Here is a 19046-nt window from a genome sequence, read left to right as displayed (position 1 = left end):
CGAAAGAGTCCTGTTCTTCCACCTCCCCTGCAGGGTGGCTGCACGCTAGCCCTCTTGAGTAGCCTGCTTAGAGAAACACTCCTGTTCCCCAGTATTTCCAACTTGATGAAGTCATCCTGAGATTCCATCAAGCCAAACTTGCCATTCCTTGTTTGTGATCTGGAATGTCCAGGCCAGGAAAAGTCTCTCATTTGCAGACCTGCTGCTTGGGAGAAAGTTTATAGTAACCTGCCAGTGAATGGCAGTGATAACTCCCTGCCTTAACTGAGAGGTCCTTATTGCTAAGACTCGCTAGTCCTGAGCTTAGTGCACATGAGGTCAGACACTGGGGTATCACATATCTTGAGAACACTTTTCGTTTGTTTGTTTGTTTTCAAGTCAAGTGTGAGTGGATCCATGCCAATGGGAATCCACAAAAGCACTAATCTAATGCCTTGGCAATAACTTTTCTTAAATTCTCCTGTCATATTCCCAAAGACAATTGTTCTTGTTCTAGTTATCTATTGCTTTGTTTTTAAAAGACCTCAAAATTTGGTCACTTAAAACAAAAATACTAACATTAATTTTCCCCCCAAATCTGTAAATTTGGGCAGGGCATGGCAGGGATGCCTCGTCTGTGTTTCTTATGGCTTCAGCTGGGGAGGTGGGGGAAGTGGTGCTCAAAGGCTGCTTACTGCAGTCATCTAAAAGTTCTCTTGTATTTATATATGTCTGATTATTGCTGGCTGCACCACAGGGCCTTAGCTGGAGCTCTCATCCAGAACATCTACATGAGGCCTCTCCATGTGGCACAGCCTTCCTCAAAATACGGTGATTGGACTAAAGAAGAGCATCCTGAGAAGGAGCACCAGTCAGAATCTGTATCAACCACCATTTCTACACGATCCTCAGAAGTCACACAGCATCACTTCTGATGCATTCTTTTGGCTAGAAACAAGTCATGAAAGCTGATCCATATTCAAAGAAAAGGGAATTAGACTCCAACTTGTGGTAGAAGGCTATCAAAGCTTTTTTTTACATGTTTTAAAACTACTGCTTCCAATGGCATACAAGTGGTAAAAAGAAAAACATGGTTTCTTTTGTAATCAGACAGATTGGTACATACTAGTAGCAATGAAGAAATGAAGTGAAAGAGAACAAAAGAATTCAGAATATGTATTAGATCCTGACATGTGTGTAAAGGGCTGCTTCAAGACTGGGTATGTTAGTTGATATTTTGTGGTTCTGTAGAGATGGTCTGATCATGTGCATTTGGCAGTGCTATTCAGTTACTATTCAAGTATTCTGTTTACTTATTATTATTACTTAGTTATTATTCCTCAGAAAAACATGGTCTCTAAACCAAACACTGTACTCATAGAATAAAGCAAGTTTGGATAACTGTTCTTTGGAACACTTTCTCTACCTACAATACACAGCATTTGCTGTTTAGTTTTCTCATGATGCAAAAAAGGATGACTCTTTTGTTTCTAGAATTTCATATCCGTAGTGTTTATGCTGTACTCATTTTGCCCCCTTGTGGCTTCTTATGTCCTCGTTCCGTATTTACATTTAATGTTCACATTTTTTGGACTGTAAGAAGGGAAAGTACCACTCTGTCCCTTCTGCCACATGCCTCATTTTGCATGAGAAGATTAAGACCCAGACAATTTGCGGGACTTGTCTGACGTCACACAACCAGATAGATTTAGAATTCAATATTGCTGTCTCATCCAAGTACAAAGAAGACCCACAAGAGTACAGCACTATTGTTCACTGATGACCAGGAAACAGTGTCAGGCAAGTGGGAGGTCCTCCGTAAAAATTTGATAATAAAAATAATTAATCAATCAAGATTAGGATCAATATCTTTACATTCCGTGCTTTATGCTGTTTACTACGTGGTCTGTCTTTTTATCTTTATCATGTCTTTCTCATAGCACTTGACACTTGATTTATTTTACTTCACAACTATTTCAAATCCTTCAACTACTTTACCCATCACTCGTTTTGTCATTAGGATTATTACGTTATCATTCACTTGTTCATTCAATTTCAGTGAGTACCAGCTGCCTTGGGCACTGTGCTACCTATAGGGCTACACCAAATTACTTACATTTTTTTTATTAAAAATTTTAAATTATAGTAAAATATATTACCATAAAATTTACTACCTCAACTATTTTTAAGTATACAGTTCAATAGTGTTAAATATATTCACATCGCTGTGCAACCGATCTCCAGAACTTTTTTACCTTGCAAAAATGAAACTCTGTATCCACTAAACAGCTTCCCATTGCCCCTTCCCCCAGCCACAGCTTCCACCCTTCTACTTTCTATTTCCATACATTTAACTACTTTAGATGCTTCATGTAAGTGGAATCATGCATTATCTTCGTGTGACTAGATTATTTCAGTTGGTCTAACGTCATCTACGAACAAAGCTAGTGGAGGTGATGGAATTCTAGTTGAGCTATTTCAAATCCTGAAAGATGATGCTGTGAAAGTGCTGCACTCAATATGCCAGCAAATTTGGAAAACTCAGCAGTGGCCACAGGACTGGAAAAGGTCAGTTTTCATTCCAATCCCAAAGAAAGGCAATGCCAAAGAATGCTCAACTGCTACTGCTGCTAAGTTGCTTTAGTGGTGTCCGACTCTGTGCGACCCCATAGACGGCAACCCACCAGGCTCCCCCGTCCCTGGGATTCTCCAGGCAAGAACACTGGAGTGGGTTGCCATTTCCTTCTCCAAGCAATCTCAGCAAACATCCTCAAACATATCTTTTGTTTTGATTGAGCACCATGCTTGTCACTGAAATACTGGTGGTGGCAGGGAGTACAAAATGCTCTGATTGATCTGCCCAAGTGAGTCACATGCCCACACTTGAAACAAAGGTGGCATCAATCCCACTGAAACCACAGAAACTCGGAGTTGGGGTGGGGGTTGGGCTCGAGGCATCCGTTCACATTTTATTATTACTTTTTTTTTTTTTTAAGGGAGACGGGAGGCTGTGTTTCTCCCTCTAAGAACAAATTTGTAAGAGAAATTATTTGTTAGATAGTCCAGGTGCAAGGTGCAGGTTGGAAAAGAATTTCCAGACACAGAATATTTCAGAAGGGAGTGAGTCTATTAGGAGCAAAAGGAAGAGATAATGTGGGCACTACAAGCATAGTAGATCCACCTCTTAACAGATCAAGAAGAGTCAACAGTTACCTGGGTTAGTAGCCAATTTTTATATCCTCAAGACAAAGAAAATTGCTGCTGGAAGGTTGGCATTAGATGATTGGTTAGGGCACTGTAGGGTGACTACTGGGGTGGGCATTTTTGCCCAATTTTGGGGCAGGAAGCTTGCTGGTGATGATCAGGGGGGCCTTTGGCAACAGTTACAAAGGGGTTCGGTCAGTTTCAGACGTGCTCTGGGTTCTCAGCTCCACTTCTTTAGCTGTGGTAGAAGGCCTCACACCTGGGGCCTCGGGGCAGGACTCAATATTATTATTTTTTAAAAGCTTTTGCTTATATGGTTTGAATAATTTAAAAAGCTAACACAATTTTTTTTTTTTTATGTTAGAAAAGTCAGAGGAACCAGAGATCAAATTGCCAACATCCGCTGGATCATCAAAAAAGCAAGAGAGTTCCAGAAAAACATCTATTTCTGCTTTATTGACTATGCCAAAGCCTTTGACTGTGTGGATTACAATAAACTGTGGAAAATTCTGAAAGAGATGGGAATACCGGACCACCTGACCTGCCTCCTGAGAAAGCTATATGCAGGTCAGGAAACAACAGTTAGAACTGGTCATGGAACAACAGACTGGTTCCAAATAGGAAAAGGAGTACGTCAAGGCTGTATATTGTCACCCTGTTTATTTAACTTCTGTGCAGGGTACATCATGAGAAATGCTGGGGCTGGAAGAAGCACAAGCTGGAATCAAGATTGCCAGGAGAAATATCAATCACCTCAGATATGCAGATGACACCACCCTTATGGCAGAAAGTGAAGAGGAACTAAAAAGTCTCTTGATGAAAGTCAAAGAGGAGAGTGAAAAAGTTGGCTTAAAGCTCAACATTCAGAAAATGAAGATCATGGCATCCGGTCCCATCACTTCATGGGAAATAGATGGGGAAACAGTGGAAACAGTGTCAGACTTTATTTTTCTGGGCTCCAAAATCACTGCAGATGGTGACTGCAGCCATGAAATTAAAAGACGCTTACTCCTTGGAAGGAAAGTTATGACCAACCTAGATAGCATATTCAAAAGCAGAGACATTACTTTGCCAACAAAGGTCCATCCAGTCAAGGCTATGGCTTTTCCAGTAGTCATGTATGGATGTGAGAGTTGGACTGTGAAGAAAGCTGAGCGCTGAAGAATTGATGCTTTTGAAGTGTGGTGTTGGAGAAGACTCTTGAGAGTCCCTTGGACTGCAAGGAGATCCAACCAGTCCATTCTGAAGGAGATCAGCCCTGGGATTTCTTTGGAGGGAATGATGTTGAAGCTGAAACTCCAGTACTTTGGACACCTCATGTGAAGAGTTGACTCATTGGAAAAGACTCTGATGCTGGGAGGGATTGGGGGCAGGAGGAGAAGGGGACAACAGAGGATGAGATGGCTGGATGGCATCACTGACTCGATGGATGTGAGTCTGAGTGAACTCCGGGAGTTGGTGATGGACAGGGAGGCCTGGTGTGCTGCGATTTATGGGGTCGCAAAGAGTTGGACACGACTGAGCGACTGAACTGAACTGAACTGAACATAAATTTAATGATTGTACCAGACACTATGGTATGTATTACACATATGCACAATTAACCCTTAAAAGAGCACTGAGGTACAGATGATGTTATCCCTTTTTTGATGAGAAAACTCAGGTGTACGTGGAACAGGAAGCAATAACCGGTCTTCAGTGACCCAGTTTATAAGTGGTGAAGGCAAGATTCTCACCTAGCCAGGCTGGCTTCAGAACCTATTCTCCAACTCTATTGTAAAGGAGGGTGCTTGTCACATACAGACACTGAAGCTCAGGAAAGATACAGAAGAATTTATCACTTATGTCAATGCCTGGTGTTCACCATTAGGGAAGACATCAGGGACCCTCATCTGGCCAATTCAGCTTACATTTAACACTTAAGTTTTAACATTAGCAATTAAAGTTTATAGATAAATAGGGAAAATATAAATATGTAGTTTACTGTATCAAGTTATTTGATACACTGATTTAAAAATAAAAAAGAATGGTCAATGGTCCCTGTTCAGAGTCTAGGAGAGTATGATTAGCAGTTAAAAAATTTATACATGCTATTATATCTATTCATTATCAAAAACATTGAATATTTTATTTGTAAAAACTTTAGTAACATTTCAATTTTGCAGTGAAAAAAAAACATAACTGCTAAATCTCTCTGAAAATATTTTATCTTAAAAAAAAAAAAAAGAAAAATTTAACCAGTTTGCTTAAGCAAGTGCCAAGATCTCTTCCATGTGCCCACATTTTCGTTTCAAGGCACACCCAATAAACAGCCAAAGCATCAAAGGTAAAATACCAAAGTTACGTTAAATGTTTAGTATCTTGGAAAGAGTGATTAAGGTAAGAGATTTTTCACATTTTCTTTTAGAATCACCATTCTTTAATGTAGTATTGGAAAAAAAAAATGCACAAACATGGAGGAAGAATCATTCCAGAGTCAATTTTTTCACTAGATTTGTGATATTTGGGCTTCCCCTGTAGTTAAACTGGTAAAGAATCCGCCTGCAATGCGGGAGACCTGGGTTGGGAAGATCCCCTGGAGAAGGGAATGGCTACCCATTTCCAGTATTCTGACCTGGAGAATTCCATGGACAGAGGAGCCTGGCAGGCCACAGCCCATGGGGTCTCAAAGAGTTGGACACGACTGAGCAACTTTCACTCACTCATTCACTGTGATATTTAGTGGGTTCTTTTTTTTTGGCTTCAATTGCATCAACTGAAAAATGCTGGAAGAAAAACTGGAGTGACGATGCATCGATTCATCCATTCATTCTATAAGTCTTTATTGACACCTCTCATGTGCTAGGCACGGTGCCAATGCTGTGGATACACTCTAGTGCTGAGCAAAGGCAGGTGTGAGTCCTGCCCTGACAGAGCATACAGTGTCAAACCTGGTTCAAATAATCACTTATCAAATAGTCACAGGACTCCTTAGGGCATTTCAGTGCCTAAGTTCCATGTACACATAAACATGAAGGAATAAAGCACAAGTTATCATATGTGTTTATTGGAGAGATCTGATGAATCTTCCTTTGTTTCTTAGACTCATTTCCACCCCTCTCCCAGACTGTCAGCTAAGGATACTGCAAATCACTCATGGCAATTTTCTACATGTCAATGACATAATGAATTGACCTCGCTTATTATTGTAAATAGTATTTACTGTGCATATTCAATGCTTAATTTCAGATAATATTCCACTCTTCATTTTCATCTCATTCTTGGAACTGCATTTTTTTCCAACAAGGAGAGGTTGAAAAATAATAGCTCTTAATCCTGAAGTTGGCTTCCCAGCTGGTGCTAGTGGGAAAGAACCAGCTTGCCATTGCAGGAGATATAAGAGACATGGTTTCTATCCCTGGGTTGGAAAGATCCCCTGGAGAAGGGAATGGAAACCCACTCCAGTATTCTTGCTTGGAGAATCCCATGGACAGAGGAACCTGGCAGGCTACAGTCCATAGGGTGGCAAAGAGTCAGACATGACTGAAGTGACTTAGCATACTCGCACACTCCTGAAGTCTGTTGTGATGTCATTTTGTTTCTTCAAAGAGTTTCAAAGGTAAGAACTAAAGAAAGAGACAGGTGGGTTTGTGCTTATAGCTGTAATAAAATATACCCAGGGTTCCTCCTTTCTTTCAGATCTCAGTTTTGTTGATACAACATGGATAAAAATGTGAAGTGAAGTGTCTTTACTGAATAATTAATGACCTGAGGCTAGCGAGAGGTAGACTTCTTAATTGCTTATTTATTACAATTCCTCTTTGGCAGTTCTTCTCTGAATTGCTTCATATACCTTAGGACAGGTTGTTAATTAAATCTTTTGTAAAGGTTTGGTTTTACCTGTAAAAACTATAGGTCCCTGATATCTCTAAGTTGGGCTGAACGTGTGAGAGGAAGAGGCTATTTGTTGAGTGCCAACCAATGGCTTTGTTTAGAATATTTTTGCCAGCAGCTCTTCCACCTCAGGCTGTTATTTCATGAAATGATACATGCACAAGTCACTGCTTCTGCAACCACCCCTCCAGCTCCACCGGAAGTGGATGTGGTTGGCTTAGTAGAGGGCACTCTTCCCTCTGAATCTAGCTTATGTGTACTGCTGGGAAGAAAGCTGGTATCTCTGGAGTTGTTTTTCTCTAGGGTAGGCAAGAGGCTCTGATAAACTGCAGTCATTATAAGTTTCTGGCTCTGTCACAACAGCAAGGCTGCTTTGATGTAGAAGAAGTTAGGCAAAAATTTTGATTGATAATGAACATATCCAAATCTTAAAATTTCACCCAGGTTTTACTGTTGATGTGATCCTTCTTTGCAAACATTTGTACTTCCAGAAAAAAAGCTAATAAATATTTGCCTTGTGTCGCTTGTAGATTTACTGTTATCTACTGTTAGCTGTAGGGAATCATTGAGGCCAATTTCTCATGTTAGGTTTTCTTTTTTCTTGTGCCTCTGCACAGAAGGTCCATGAAAATATAAAGCTAGTTTTAATGATTCATTTTCTGGTAGAGTAATACATCTGGAGATGGGCTCTTTAACCTGAAACTTTCTTAACCCTTAAAGGATACTTAACTACAAGTGGCTTGGCTGATGGTGAAAAGTGAGACATTTCAACGTCTAGCAATTTTGCCACTGGGCAGCATCAATAAAGGACTGAATAAGGGTAGGGGTTGGAGAAGGGGCAGGTGGGAGAATGTGTAGCTTGAGAAGACCAGATGGGTGATATCCTACTGTTCTTTTCAATCAAATACCCTTCTCTCCTTCTCCACTCCAACCCCTGTTACACACACAAAGGTTGAGAATCAATACTGAATTAAAACCTTGAAGAGCTAATCCTCCAACCCAGCAATGCCAAAAGGAAGATAAATGGTTAATTATTCATAACATCATCAAAGACAAGCCCTGAGGTCTTGTTAAGGCCTTGTACTCATGTATGATAACCTGATGGTACCACACACTTGTAACCATTTTTATAAACATGATGAATACTAATGGCATCAAAGAATTCACTTAGACTTTTTGGAATTTTCAATGATGCCAGACACTGTTTTATACTTTGTTTGAGTAACACTTCTGTAAGTATTTAATGAATAATTTTTAACCTACTTGGGGAATGCACACTGTTTGGAAATTTGCCTGAACTCTCTGGAATCTCTAGAAAATGCACAACAGGTATATGGGGTTTCACACACAAATTTCATGGGATTTGTGAAGTCTCCTTATGGACCTGGGCTTCCCTAGTGGCTCAGACAATAAAGAATCCACTTGCAATGCAGGAGACCTGGGTTGGATCCCAGCGTTGGGATGATCCCCTGGAGAAGGAAATGGCAACCCACTCCAGTGTTCTTGCCTGGGAAACCCCATGGGCAGAGATAATCCCATGGGAAATCCCATGGAAGAACTCAATATTTGAAAGCAAATTGGGCTAGGTAATAAGGACTTCACGGAATAGTTTTCCTGTCTGAATGACGATGCTGTCAGCCACCTGCACAATGCACAGTGATCTTGGGGGTTTTCTTATGATTACCAGCATTCCCTCCCCTTTTTATTCCATTAGAACATGGCACTGGCTTATTCATTCACCTGCTTGTCACATTCCTTACTCTTTTTTGAGAGTAAATAGATTGCTATCTTATTTTTCTTCCTTCTCTAGAATGGTTCTAAAGACTTTACATGGCCCCATGTCAGAGGTACTTATTGCATGCAGGATGAGGCTGACAAACCACAACCTGTTAAGAGAGAGAGGGGAAATCCACCGGAAAGTGGCTTTGGAAGGAACTTCAGGTTCGTTGTGGGTAACCAGGCCCACAGAGAGCAATGAATTACATAAACACAAATGAATATGTCTGTATTTTGTGACCCCCCTCCCACTCACCCAAAGTCAGGCACTTAGTCACTTCTTCCTCTGTGTCTCCTTTTCTCTGTTATACCTCGATTATAGCTGCTATCACTGCACTGGAATTATTTGTTTATGAGTCTGTCTCTCTTACTAGACTATGAGCAATTCCAAGACAGAGTCCCTGGCTTATTTATCTCTGTACCCCATCCAGTGTCTGGGTTAAGAGTGCAGGGTTTGGAGTCAGACTGTCTGCATTCAAATCCACGCTCTGTACATGGGAGGAGGGCCATTAGGGCAAGCTACTTAACTTGTCTGAGACTTGGTTCTCTTCCTTTCCTCCTTCCTTCCTCCCTCCTTCCCTCTTTCTTCTATCTTTTCTTCCTTTCATCCCTCAATTTCCTTTGCACCTAAAAATATCACATTAATAAGTTGTATCAGTTTATTGTGAAGAGTAAATGAAATGCTGTTTATCACAGTGACAGTCACTATAGACAATAATAATGGTATCTCAATTCCGTGTCCGACTCTGTGATCCCATGGACTGTAGTACGCCAGGCTTCCTTATCCATCACCAACTCCAGGAGCTTGCTCAAACTCAAGTCCATTGAGTCGGTGATGCCATCCAACCATTTCATCCTCTCTCATCCCCTCCTCCTTCTGCCTTATATCTTTCCCAGCATCAGGGTCTTTTCCAGTGAGTCATTTCTTCACATCAGGTAGCCAAAGTATTGGAGCTTCTGTTTCAGCATCAGTCCTTCTGATGAATATTCAGGACTGATTTCCTTTAGGATTGACTAGTTTGATCTCCTTGATGTCCAAGGGACTCTCAAGAGTCTTCTCCAACACCCAAGTTCAAAAGTATCAATTTTTCAGCATTCAGCTTTTGTTATGGTCCAACTCTCACATCCATACATGACTACTGAAAAAACCATAGCTTTGACTAGGGACCTTTGTTAGCAAAATAATGTTTCCACTTTTTAATATGCTGTCTAGGTTTGTCAGAGCTTTTCTTCCAAGGAGCAGTATCTATTATTATATCTATTATTATATAAATTAGTATTACTATTGATTCAATTATCAACTGATTATTGAATTAATAATCATTTCCATGCAAAGAGCTATCTCTCAACTTGTCTGTTAAATTGTCTCAAGGGTTGGAACGCTTTCCTTTTTGGTTTTCTACGTGTACCAGGCATCCAGTGAAAGTTTTTGACTAAACCTCTGGATATGTAGCTGCATACACCTATTTTCCTGGCAGTACAAAAAATCTTTGGAGCCCATAGATGCTAACATGTTAAGTGTAGAGGGTTTTTCTCCTGAGGCCAATGCAGAAATGCAGATGAAGTTCTTTTAGCATCCATCCTGCAAAAGACAAAATCATTCATAAGCACTGTAAACATGAAGCTGGGCTTGTACTTCTTGATATCACAGACAAAAGGGGTCTTTTTATGCTAAGAAAGCTTGGCAGGAGGTAGTAGAGTGGTAGATCAAAGTGGAGGCCTCATTGCCAACTTGGTTTGAGAGTTTGAGACTTAGCAAGTGGAAAGAAACAAGCAATTGAAACTGCGACTCTTTGAGATTCTGGATATGAACAGGGTGACTCAGAGAAACTTGCATTTTCTCTTCAAAGCCTGGCATTGATGCAGGAGTCTGTGGTAACACTGCCCTCTTCTGTTTTTCTGTATTGTTAATATTAATAACGTACTTGCATGTGTGCTAAGTAGCTTCAGTCATATCCCACTCCCTGTGACCCTATGGACTGTATGTAGCCCACCAGGCTCCTCTGTCCATGGGGATCCTCCAGGCAATAACACTGGAATGGGTTGCCATGCCCTCTTCCAGGGAATATTAATACCACGACTTCTCAAATCTGGTTTGAAGATCCTGACATGAATTTTCATTTTCCAAGAAATGCTTACTTAAGGCAGAGAGGAAAATGAATCATATGTTTAATGTAAAGCATGATGACTTGACCATTAAAAAGCAGGTTTTGTTATGAGGTGTTCATTCAATTCCATCATAGCTGGGTATTATATTTCAGGGGAATGGATGAAGTAAAGGATCATAATCAAATCAATCAATCCATTTATTGATTTGTGATCTGAGGAGCTACTACATTACTCCTAGTTCTTAAAACTTCCCTATTCTTCCCTTGGAAGTTAAAACAACCACTGGTTGATGCCCTGTGACTCTTGCATTTACCACATATCCTCTCAGAGTAAGAACAGTTAGAGAGTTGTGAGTGCCAGTTCTTCACACACCAACAGCCAGCACCACTTTCTGTCAATAGTATTGTGTGAACTGCTTTGTAACTGTTTTATCCTTTCCTTCTAAGTCCCTCTGTGTATCTCTCTAAAGTAGTTAAAGCATAAGACTTTGAATCTGTACCAAGGAATTTGGACTTTATTTTATGAACAGCAGGGAACCAATTGACATATTCAGGCAAAGGATGCCATCTTTAGAAGGATGACACTGTCAGCTTTGTGTTGAATGAATTGAGATGAAAAACCTTGGAAGGAGGGAGAATATTAGCAGATCTGTGTAATAGTACCATCTCTAGTACCTCCATGATGCATCCAAAATCCTCACGTTTTCCCTCATTGTTGCTTCCTTAACCCTAGTCAAGTCACTGTCATCTATGGCCTGGATCCCTGCAACACTCTTTACTCTGCGCTATAGTCAATTTTGCTTCCCTACAATTCATTATCCCCAAGGCAGTCAACGTCAACTTTAAAAAACAAGTAGACTAGAACACGGAGCTTCCCAGGTGGCACAGTGCTAAAGATTCTGTCTGCCAGTGCAGGAGGCACAAGAGAGTGTGGGTCTGATTCCTTGGTCAGGAAGATCCCCTGTGGAAGGAAATGGAACCCCACTCCAGGATTCTTTTTTTGAAACTCAGAGAGATGAAGATTCTTATGTAAAGTCACAAGATGGGTCACAGATAAAGTTGGGACAGGTGAGGCTCTAGGGCTGGCCCTTGCACAGAGGCAAGCTCAGGGCAAGGGCTTGTGTGCAACTGTGGGTGTCCCACCTGACAGCACCCTCACAACAAACACGGGCTCCAGAGCACCCGAAGGGCTCTTTATTGTGGGCAAGACCCCCAGCCAAAGGAGTGCTGCAGCTCCGGACCAGCCCCAGGCACTGCCCAGACTCCAGGATCTTCAGGAAGAGAGGGGTCTGGGGCTCCAGGCCTCAAGACAGTCCTTGGGTCACACAACACCATGAAAATACAGAGCTAAAAATTTCCTGAATGTCTCTGGCTGGGAACAAATTGGTCCAACAGGGTCCACAACCACCTTCTTTTTGATCACTGGAACACAACAAAAACGCCAATGCAGGAGTTGATTGGAGTTCACCCAGGCTAGATTCTTGAGGTCCTCCTCGGAGGCCACATCTGTGGTGTTCAGCTGTAGCACCAGGAAGACACGCCCATGGGTGTTCACACTCTGCATGACTACTGGCTGCTCCAAAACCTTAGGGTCATTCCCATACAGGAACCAAGCCTGAGCCAGCACATTGCCAAAGGCAGACAGGATCATCTTGGCTCACAACCGATCTGGCTGAAAGCTGTGTAGTTATAAGTTGGCTGGCTCCAGAAAATACTGGGTGTGAGGATAGGGGTAAAAATAGCCCTCCAGAAATCCTGTGTCATCATTCACATCATAAACATTGCACTCCTAAAGACTGATGGTGGGAGATATGGGATAGAAGATCTCAAGAACATGATTCTCAGTAGCTTCTGCCTCCTCTTGGTGGGCAATGGGAGGCAGAAGATCCTTGGCATTCACTTGGGCTCTACCGGAACTGTGGACCTGAATCAGGGTAGACTCTTATTTCCGGGTGGTGGATCACATGTTGTTTTGGGCATAGATCTGCCTGGTCAGAGAAGGATGCTTGAGAATTTGGGATTTACACAGCTGTATCAGGCTGTCCACAATGACTGGGCAATAGGTCTCTCTTTTAGGGACGTCTTCAGTAGAGTGCCAGAAATGAGCATGAGAGATTGTATTCAGAACAGGTTCATCTTGATCTTCTGTGTGGTTTCTTGGATCTCCAGTAAGGCTAGGCACTTTCTCAGGAAGGCCTTCTATTAACTTGGTTTTGTTAAGCCAGAGAGCCTGCTTTACACCCTCGAGGAGGTGGCAACACTGGTGGAAGATGTAGCAGACCTGGTCCTTGTACAGCAGGTGCTCATGCAGCAGGGGCAAGAGGTGCATCCAGTCAGGGTCCCAGGATGGGAAGACTGGCTGTGCCAGCCTGGGCATAGAGTGCATCTTCCCTGTGAAGATGAAGGACTCTAGTCCAGGAACTCATATACCCTGTCTGGGGGAGGAGGCTCTGGCTTCTGCATGAATCACATGCCCCACTCATATGCCCGGCATCTTGGGGCCCTGCAGCACAGAAGGCCAAGCCACCTGGGGCGAACCTTTGTGGGCCTCCACACCAACACCTTGCAGATCTGATCTCAAGACCTCCATCTGGATGCTGCCATCTTCCCTCACACAAGGCCCACTCCAGTATTCTTGCCTGGTAAATCCCATGGACAGAGGAGCTGGCAGGCTGCAGTCCAGGAGTTTGCAAAGAGTCTGACATGACTGAGCATGCAAGCATACATACATACACACACACACACAGATACACACACACACAGACTAGGCCATGCCTCTTCTAACTTTAAACCCATCAATGACTTCCTATAATACTTATTACGAAATCTACACTCTTACCCTGGTCCATGATCCTCTGCATGGCTTGACCTGCTCCCTGTGTGTTTCTCAGACCTAAACTCTCACTTCTGCTCCAACTCTCTGGCTTTCTTGGTTTTTTGAACATGCCAAGCATAGTATGACTTCAGACATCTGAGCCTTTGTTCTTATTGTTTCATCTACCTAGAATATGCTATTTCCAGAATTTCACACGATTGGCTTCTTGCCCTAGCTCACATATCACTTACTCAGAGTCCCAACCTCTGCTCTTTGTCTCCCCAACCTCTGCCTAAGACATTTTTTTCATATTACCAAGTTCTAATTTATTCATAACATGTCACTACTTGAAATGATTTTGCTTATTTAATTACCAGTTTAAAATCTGCATTGCTTGCCTAGAATGACAGTTCCATGAGGAAAAGAACTATGTCTACCTGTTCATCTCTAGGTCCCCAACACACAGAGCTTACAACAGAATGCTGTACCTAGTCAACGGTAGATCTCAGTAATTATTTGTGGAACAAACTGATTTGGGTAAAAGGTAAAGAAAAGGGTAGGACAAATGGAGATGAAAAAGAAGAGATACCTGGAAGATTTATTGTAAAGTGGATAGACAAGACAACTGGGTTTAGAGAAAGGCCATGGATGCCATTAACTTAGAGAATACGATAAAATATAATGAATGAGAGTAGCAAACAGATATTTGGCTTTGGACTTGAGTGTGACGTTCTGGCAGGTCTATGTTAAGATGCCCAGCAGGTATATATAAGTTGGAAACCAAACCTGAAGTCATTTGCATAGTGGTGACAGTCCACTGAGACTGAGTCAGGTCAACAGGGGGAGGGTATGGGGGGAAAACAGAACTTAAAAGATGTGCAGATTTTTGTCCAAACATCCTGTGTGCAGGAAACCATGCTGGGACAAGTGACACGTGGTAAACAAGGAGCAAGGCCTAGAGCTTCATGCGGCCAGGGATGGGGACTCTGACAACTCAGCCAGTGGACAGTGTGTTAGTCAGACAAATAGCATTATTACCTGCCATACGGTGCCCTTTGACCCCCCCAAACAACTATCAGTAGGAGACTCTACACTCTCAAAGGGGATCTGTGTGACTGCCTTGATTTCTGCCTCCCAATCTGTAAGGGGACAAAGAACGAGGACTGGCCAACATTAATGATATTAACGATGTGCCTCTACTCTAGGGAGATGATAATCCAAAACCATTATGGAAAAAATACATAAAAAAACTCCAAAGCTACATTTGTTGAGTACTAACTATGAGAGGGTGATGCACTAAATATTTGATGTGTATTCTCTTATTTGAGCCTATAAGGAACTACAATTATTACCTGTTTTATAGATGTGAGCATTGTGACTAGAAGAGTAATTCAACTTTCTCAACTGGTGAATGATGGAGCTGGGATTTGGTCCCAGAACTGCCTGATCCTAAAGCCGCCACTTTTCACCACGGTGCACGAACACTTCCCAGCATAGGAAGTCGTCATTTTTAGCTTAAGTGGTAGATTGCTTTGTAGGTTTCTTTCCCTTTCCATCCCCAAATTGTGAATGTTAGGTTAATAAACCATGCAAATTTTATTTGCAATAATGCAGGGTGACCAAAATGATAAGATTGTCCTTTTGTACCAAAGGAAAGTTCCTCATGTTCTTTTATTCAGTCTCCTCTGTGTTATACAATTGCCTTGAAGAACTGCTATTGCTTGTTGTTGTTCAGTTGTCAAGTCATGTCTGACTCTTCGTGACCCCATGGACTGCAGTATGTCAGGTTTCCCTGTCTCTCACCATCTCCGGTGTTCTTGCCTGGAGAATCCCATGGACCGGGGAGCCTGGTGGGCTGCCATCTATGGGGTTGCACAGAGTCGGACACAACTGAAGTGACTTAGCAGCAGCAGCACCATCTCCTGGAATTTGCCCAAATTCTTGTCCATTGAATCCGTGATCTCATCCATCTCATCCAACCATCTCATCCTCTGTAAGTCATTGCTTACAGAAAGTGAATCTCCCTCAGGATATCCTTAATTACAGGGTTCTTGGGGTATCTGAAATAGAAATAGTGTTTTACATCACCCTCTGCCTCCACTCCCCAACCTGAAATTATTGTGGGGATCTGTTCCTGGAAATAATCACAATATCTAAATGGGTGCTCTATGTGATTATTGAACATCCTTGGGGATGTGCTACTGATATACTTTGGCAATTGCTCTTCTTTCTCCTGAAGTCGCCTGAAGTTGTGATATGTCTCTGGCCATAGATTTCCTCTATTTATCCTTCATATTGTTGTTGGACAATCTTTCTCTGCTGCAATGAGGCTTATGCTGCCCTTCAAACTGTCAAAGGGTTTCCACCAGACAATTGTTGATCTGGATTTCTTCGACTGTCTCCTTGAAGGCACTTGGAGCTGTTGTAGTGAAGCCTCCTTTCTGCCATCCAGTATCTTCCTTGATCTTTGGTAGAATCTTAACACCATTGCTTGCATTCCTTTTTTCAGCTGTCTTGAATGCACGTGTTCAGTGGCACACAAGTAATGGCAGAAAGAGGGATCTGGTGGAGTCAGTAAATGCCTGGGGAGGACCACTCAAATGGCTCTTAGTCCTCATTGGCTGAGAATCAAATACAAATTAGCTATGTGGACTAGAGCTGTAATGGGCTTACAGAAATATTTCTGAGAGCATCAAGACTAATGAATCAGCCTGGTTTGGGGCAGTTCTAAATGAATTCTAAATGGATGTCTCTGACTTCATGCCCAGTAAATATGTAGTGATGCAAGGAGGCACTTTCTTTAGCCCATCAATAATTTATTAATGGGTACTTTGTGCTAGACAAGATGTTCCTTAGAGTTTCAAAATGACTTCTTTTGGTTAGCTCTGTGTCTTTCTCATAGAACTTTCTCCACTTCTCTTAAAAGCAGCCATCACTCTCCTTGGTGCACAAGTTACCTATCTCCAATTCGGACACAGAGTAAGCTGTGTTGCCCTACTGGATCATCAGCTTGTTGAGGGCAACTCTAGTCCCATTAATCGTTGCAGCTTCTATAGTGTCTGACATAGTTCTTTGTACAAACAGACATGTAAATATTTGATTAAATATTTGAGTAAATAAATGATTATAAGAGACATGGAACAGAACTACGATTTCAAAAGCTTTTTTTGTTGAACTCCAACAACCTTAGTTGTCATTAACTCATTGGGCTTCTGGGAAAGGACTCTCTCTGGACTCTGATTAGCTAGTGACAAAGCACTGATGTTCTCAAACTGGGCTCCAACCCCTTGGTCACTTTCATTGGAGTTACTTTCTCTTTCTTTCTTTAGACCTATATGTACAAATGTCCTTGGGCAAAATGGCAATAAGAGAAATGCATTTTCTTACTGTCTTTGGTGCAAATTAGAATTCCATCTCTGTTCCATCCATAGTTCTTTCTCTAATTTTCCATTTAAATTTATAATTTTATTTAATATCCTATCTAGGGGTAATCTTAGCCTCTGTGTTCAATAGGATGGTACTACAACAGAGTAGCAGTATGTAACAGCTCTCAAGATCTCATTTACATATATGAAAAATTCAAGGGGTTGGTCAAGAGGCATCAGGTTGAATCCAGTTTCTGTCAGATACATAAATCTTTTTCTTTTTTAATGTCATAGACATTGTTTTTCCTGATGGAATGGAAACCAGATTTATCATGAAGATATATGACACTGGTTGCATTTTCAAACAATTGCCTGATGTCCTCTGGCAGTCTTTGGAACCACATATTGCAAACCAGCCTGTCGTTTGGAGAGACCCTAGGGTAATTGGGAGATGTGCTTGAGGCTCAGATCATTGTCTATAAAGGTAACATGAGATTTCCTTGGCAGCAGCTAAGCACATCTGCATTATACAGCTTAAGAATGATGTCTCCCAACTCACGTTTGAATTGTGTGCTTTGGCTCCTTAAATCTCGTGCCCCATGTGTGTGTCTGTATAGGTCAATCATTACCAGGCTTTCCAACGCCACACACATTTTTGGAAAAGATGCAGAGTGACTGATGCATAAAATGACTGGACTAGAATTGCCTGGTACCTTGTCAAGATTTTTTTAAAGTGAATCATATATATATTTTTTACCATCTATGTACCTAAAAAACAACAACAACAAAAACCCCCCAAACTGGGATTTTTAGCTTTATCCCCAAAGCAGTTTCTTATTTCTAAAAACTTTAAAAATCTAGAACATAAGCATATAAATCTACATTACTTAACCTTGTGGCTTCATGAAGGGCCAATTCTCTGATATTGTTATGGAAACCTTTTTATTTTACCTCTTTAGAACCCCTTTTCATCATTGGAATCAGTCTTCCATTGGGAACCAACATTTCAGGAGTAAAGAAAATTAGAGACACCACAGGAGATCAGATTCTGCTGTATCCAGCTAAAATCTCTGGATACCACTGTCCCAGGTGGTAGTTTCTAACAAACCTTTGACATCTACTTACTTACAGAGTGCTTTCCCTGTGCCCAGTACAGAACCAGGATTGGGGATATGGTGGTGATCTCTGCTAGGGATGTGTTGTTGCTCTGAGTGAGCAAATATCAGATAGAGGTTGAGGATATTTAACCAAAGGAACTATGTGTAAATAAGTTTGGTGTAATTAATAGGGCACTTTGGGATCAGACAAGCTTGGTGTGACCTCTTGGTGATTATTTAAACTCTCAGAGTTTCTTTTATTCTCCCCACAAGGCCAACAATTCTGGATTGTTGTAGGAATTAAATGTAAGTGAATATGTTTGGGAGTCATCGTTAGTTTTGTTAGTTTGGCTACAGACATCGACATGAATATTTAAGGAAACTGGTGTCAGTACAATTTTGAAACTAAAAACTTTGTGATCTCTTCCTCTTCCAGGGGTGTTCCTTCTAATAGTTTTTCTTTTTTTCACTCCATTTTGACTTGGCATTGGGTGCTTGAATGACCTCTTTGCAGTGATGAGTTAAGAAAGGCTATTTTTTGCAGTGAGTTGATTTCTCTGGGACTTGACCAAATGCAAAGGTCCCTAATAGCATTGTGAATGAAAAATGCTGCCTGGCAAATCAGTAAACAGAGGATGTTACAGCCATCAGGCACTACAGCTACCCCAGACTGTGAGCCCTTAGGGAACTCAGGATGGAGACAGGCTGGCAAGCCCTCAGCCACTGCAGCCACCCCCACACATGCACCATGAGGGGATTCAGGATTCTGGCCCCAGATAACTGAGGTACATATCAAAGGAGTGATTTCAATAAGCTGAGACTCTCGCAT

General features: G+C 41.6%; 1 pseudogene; it reads right to left on the bottom strand.

Annotated features, from left to right (window-relative positions):
• Positions 1-12261: 12261 nt before the first annotated feature.
• Positions 12262-19046, bottom strand: LOC113896255 (annotated as a pseudogene).

Source organism: Bos indicus x Bos taurus, chromosome 7 (genome assembly GCF_003369695.1).
Source record: "Bos indicus x Bos taurus breed Angus x Brahman F1 hybrid chromosome 7, Bos_hybrid_MaternalHap_v2.0, whole genome shotgun sequence".
In the NCBI taxonomy this organism is placed as follows: domain Eukaryota; kingdom Metazoa; phylum Chordata; class Mammalia; order Artiodactyla; family Bovidae; genus Bos; species Bos indicus x Bos taurus.
The sequence above is the reverse complement of the archived record's forward strand: the minus strand, read 5'-3'. Positions and strand labels throughout refer to the sequence as shown.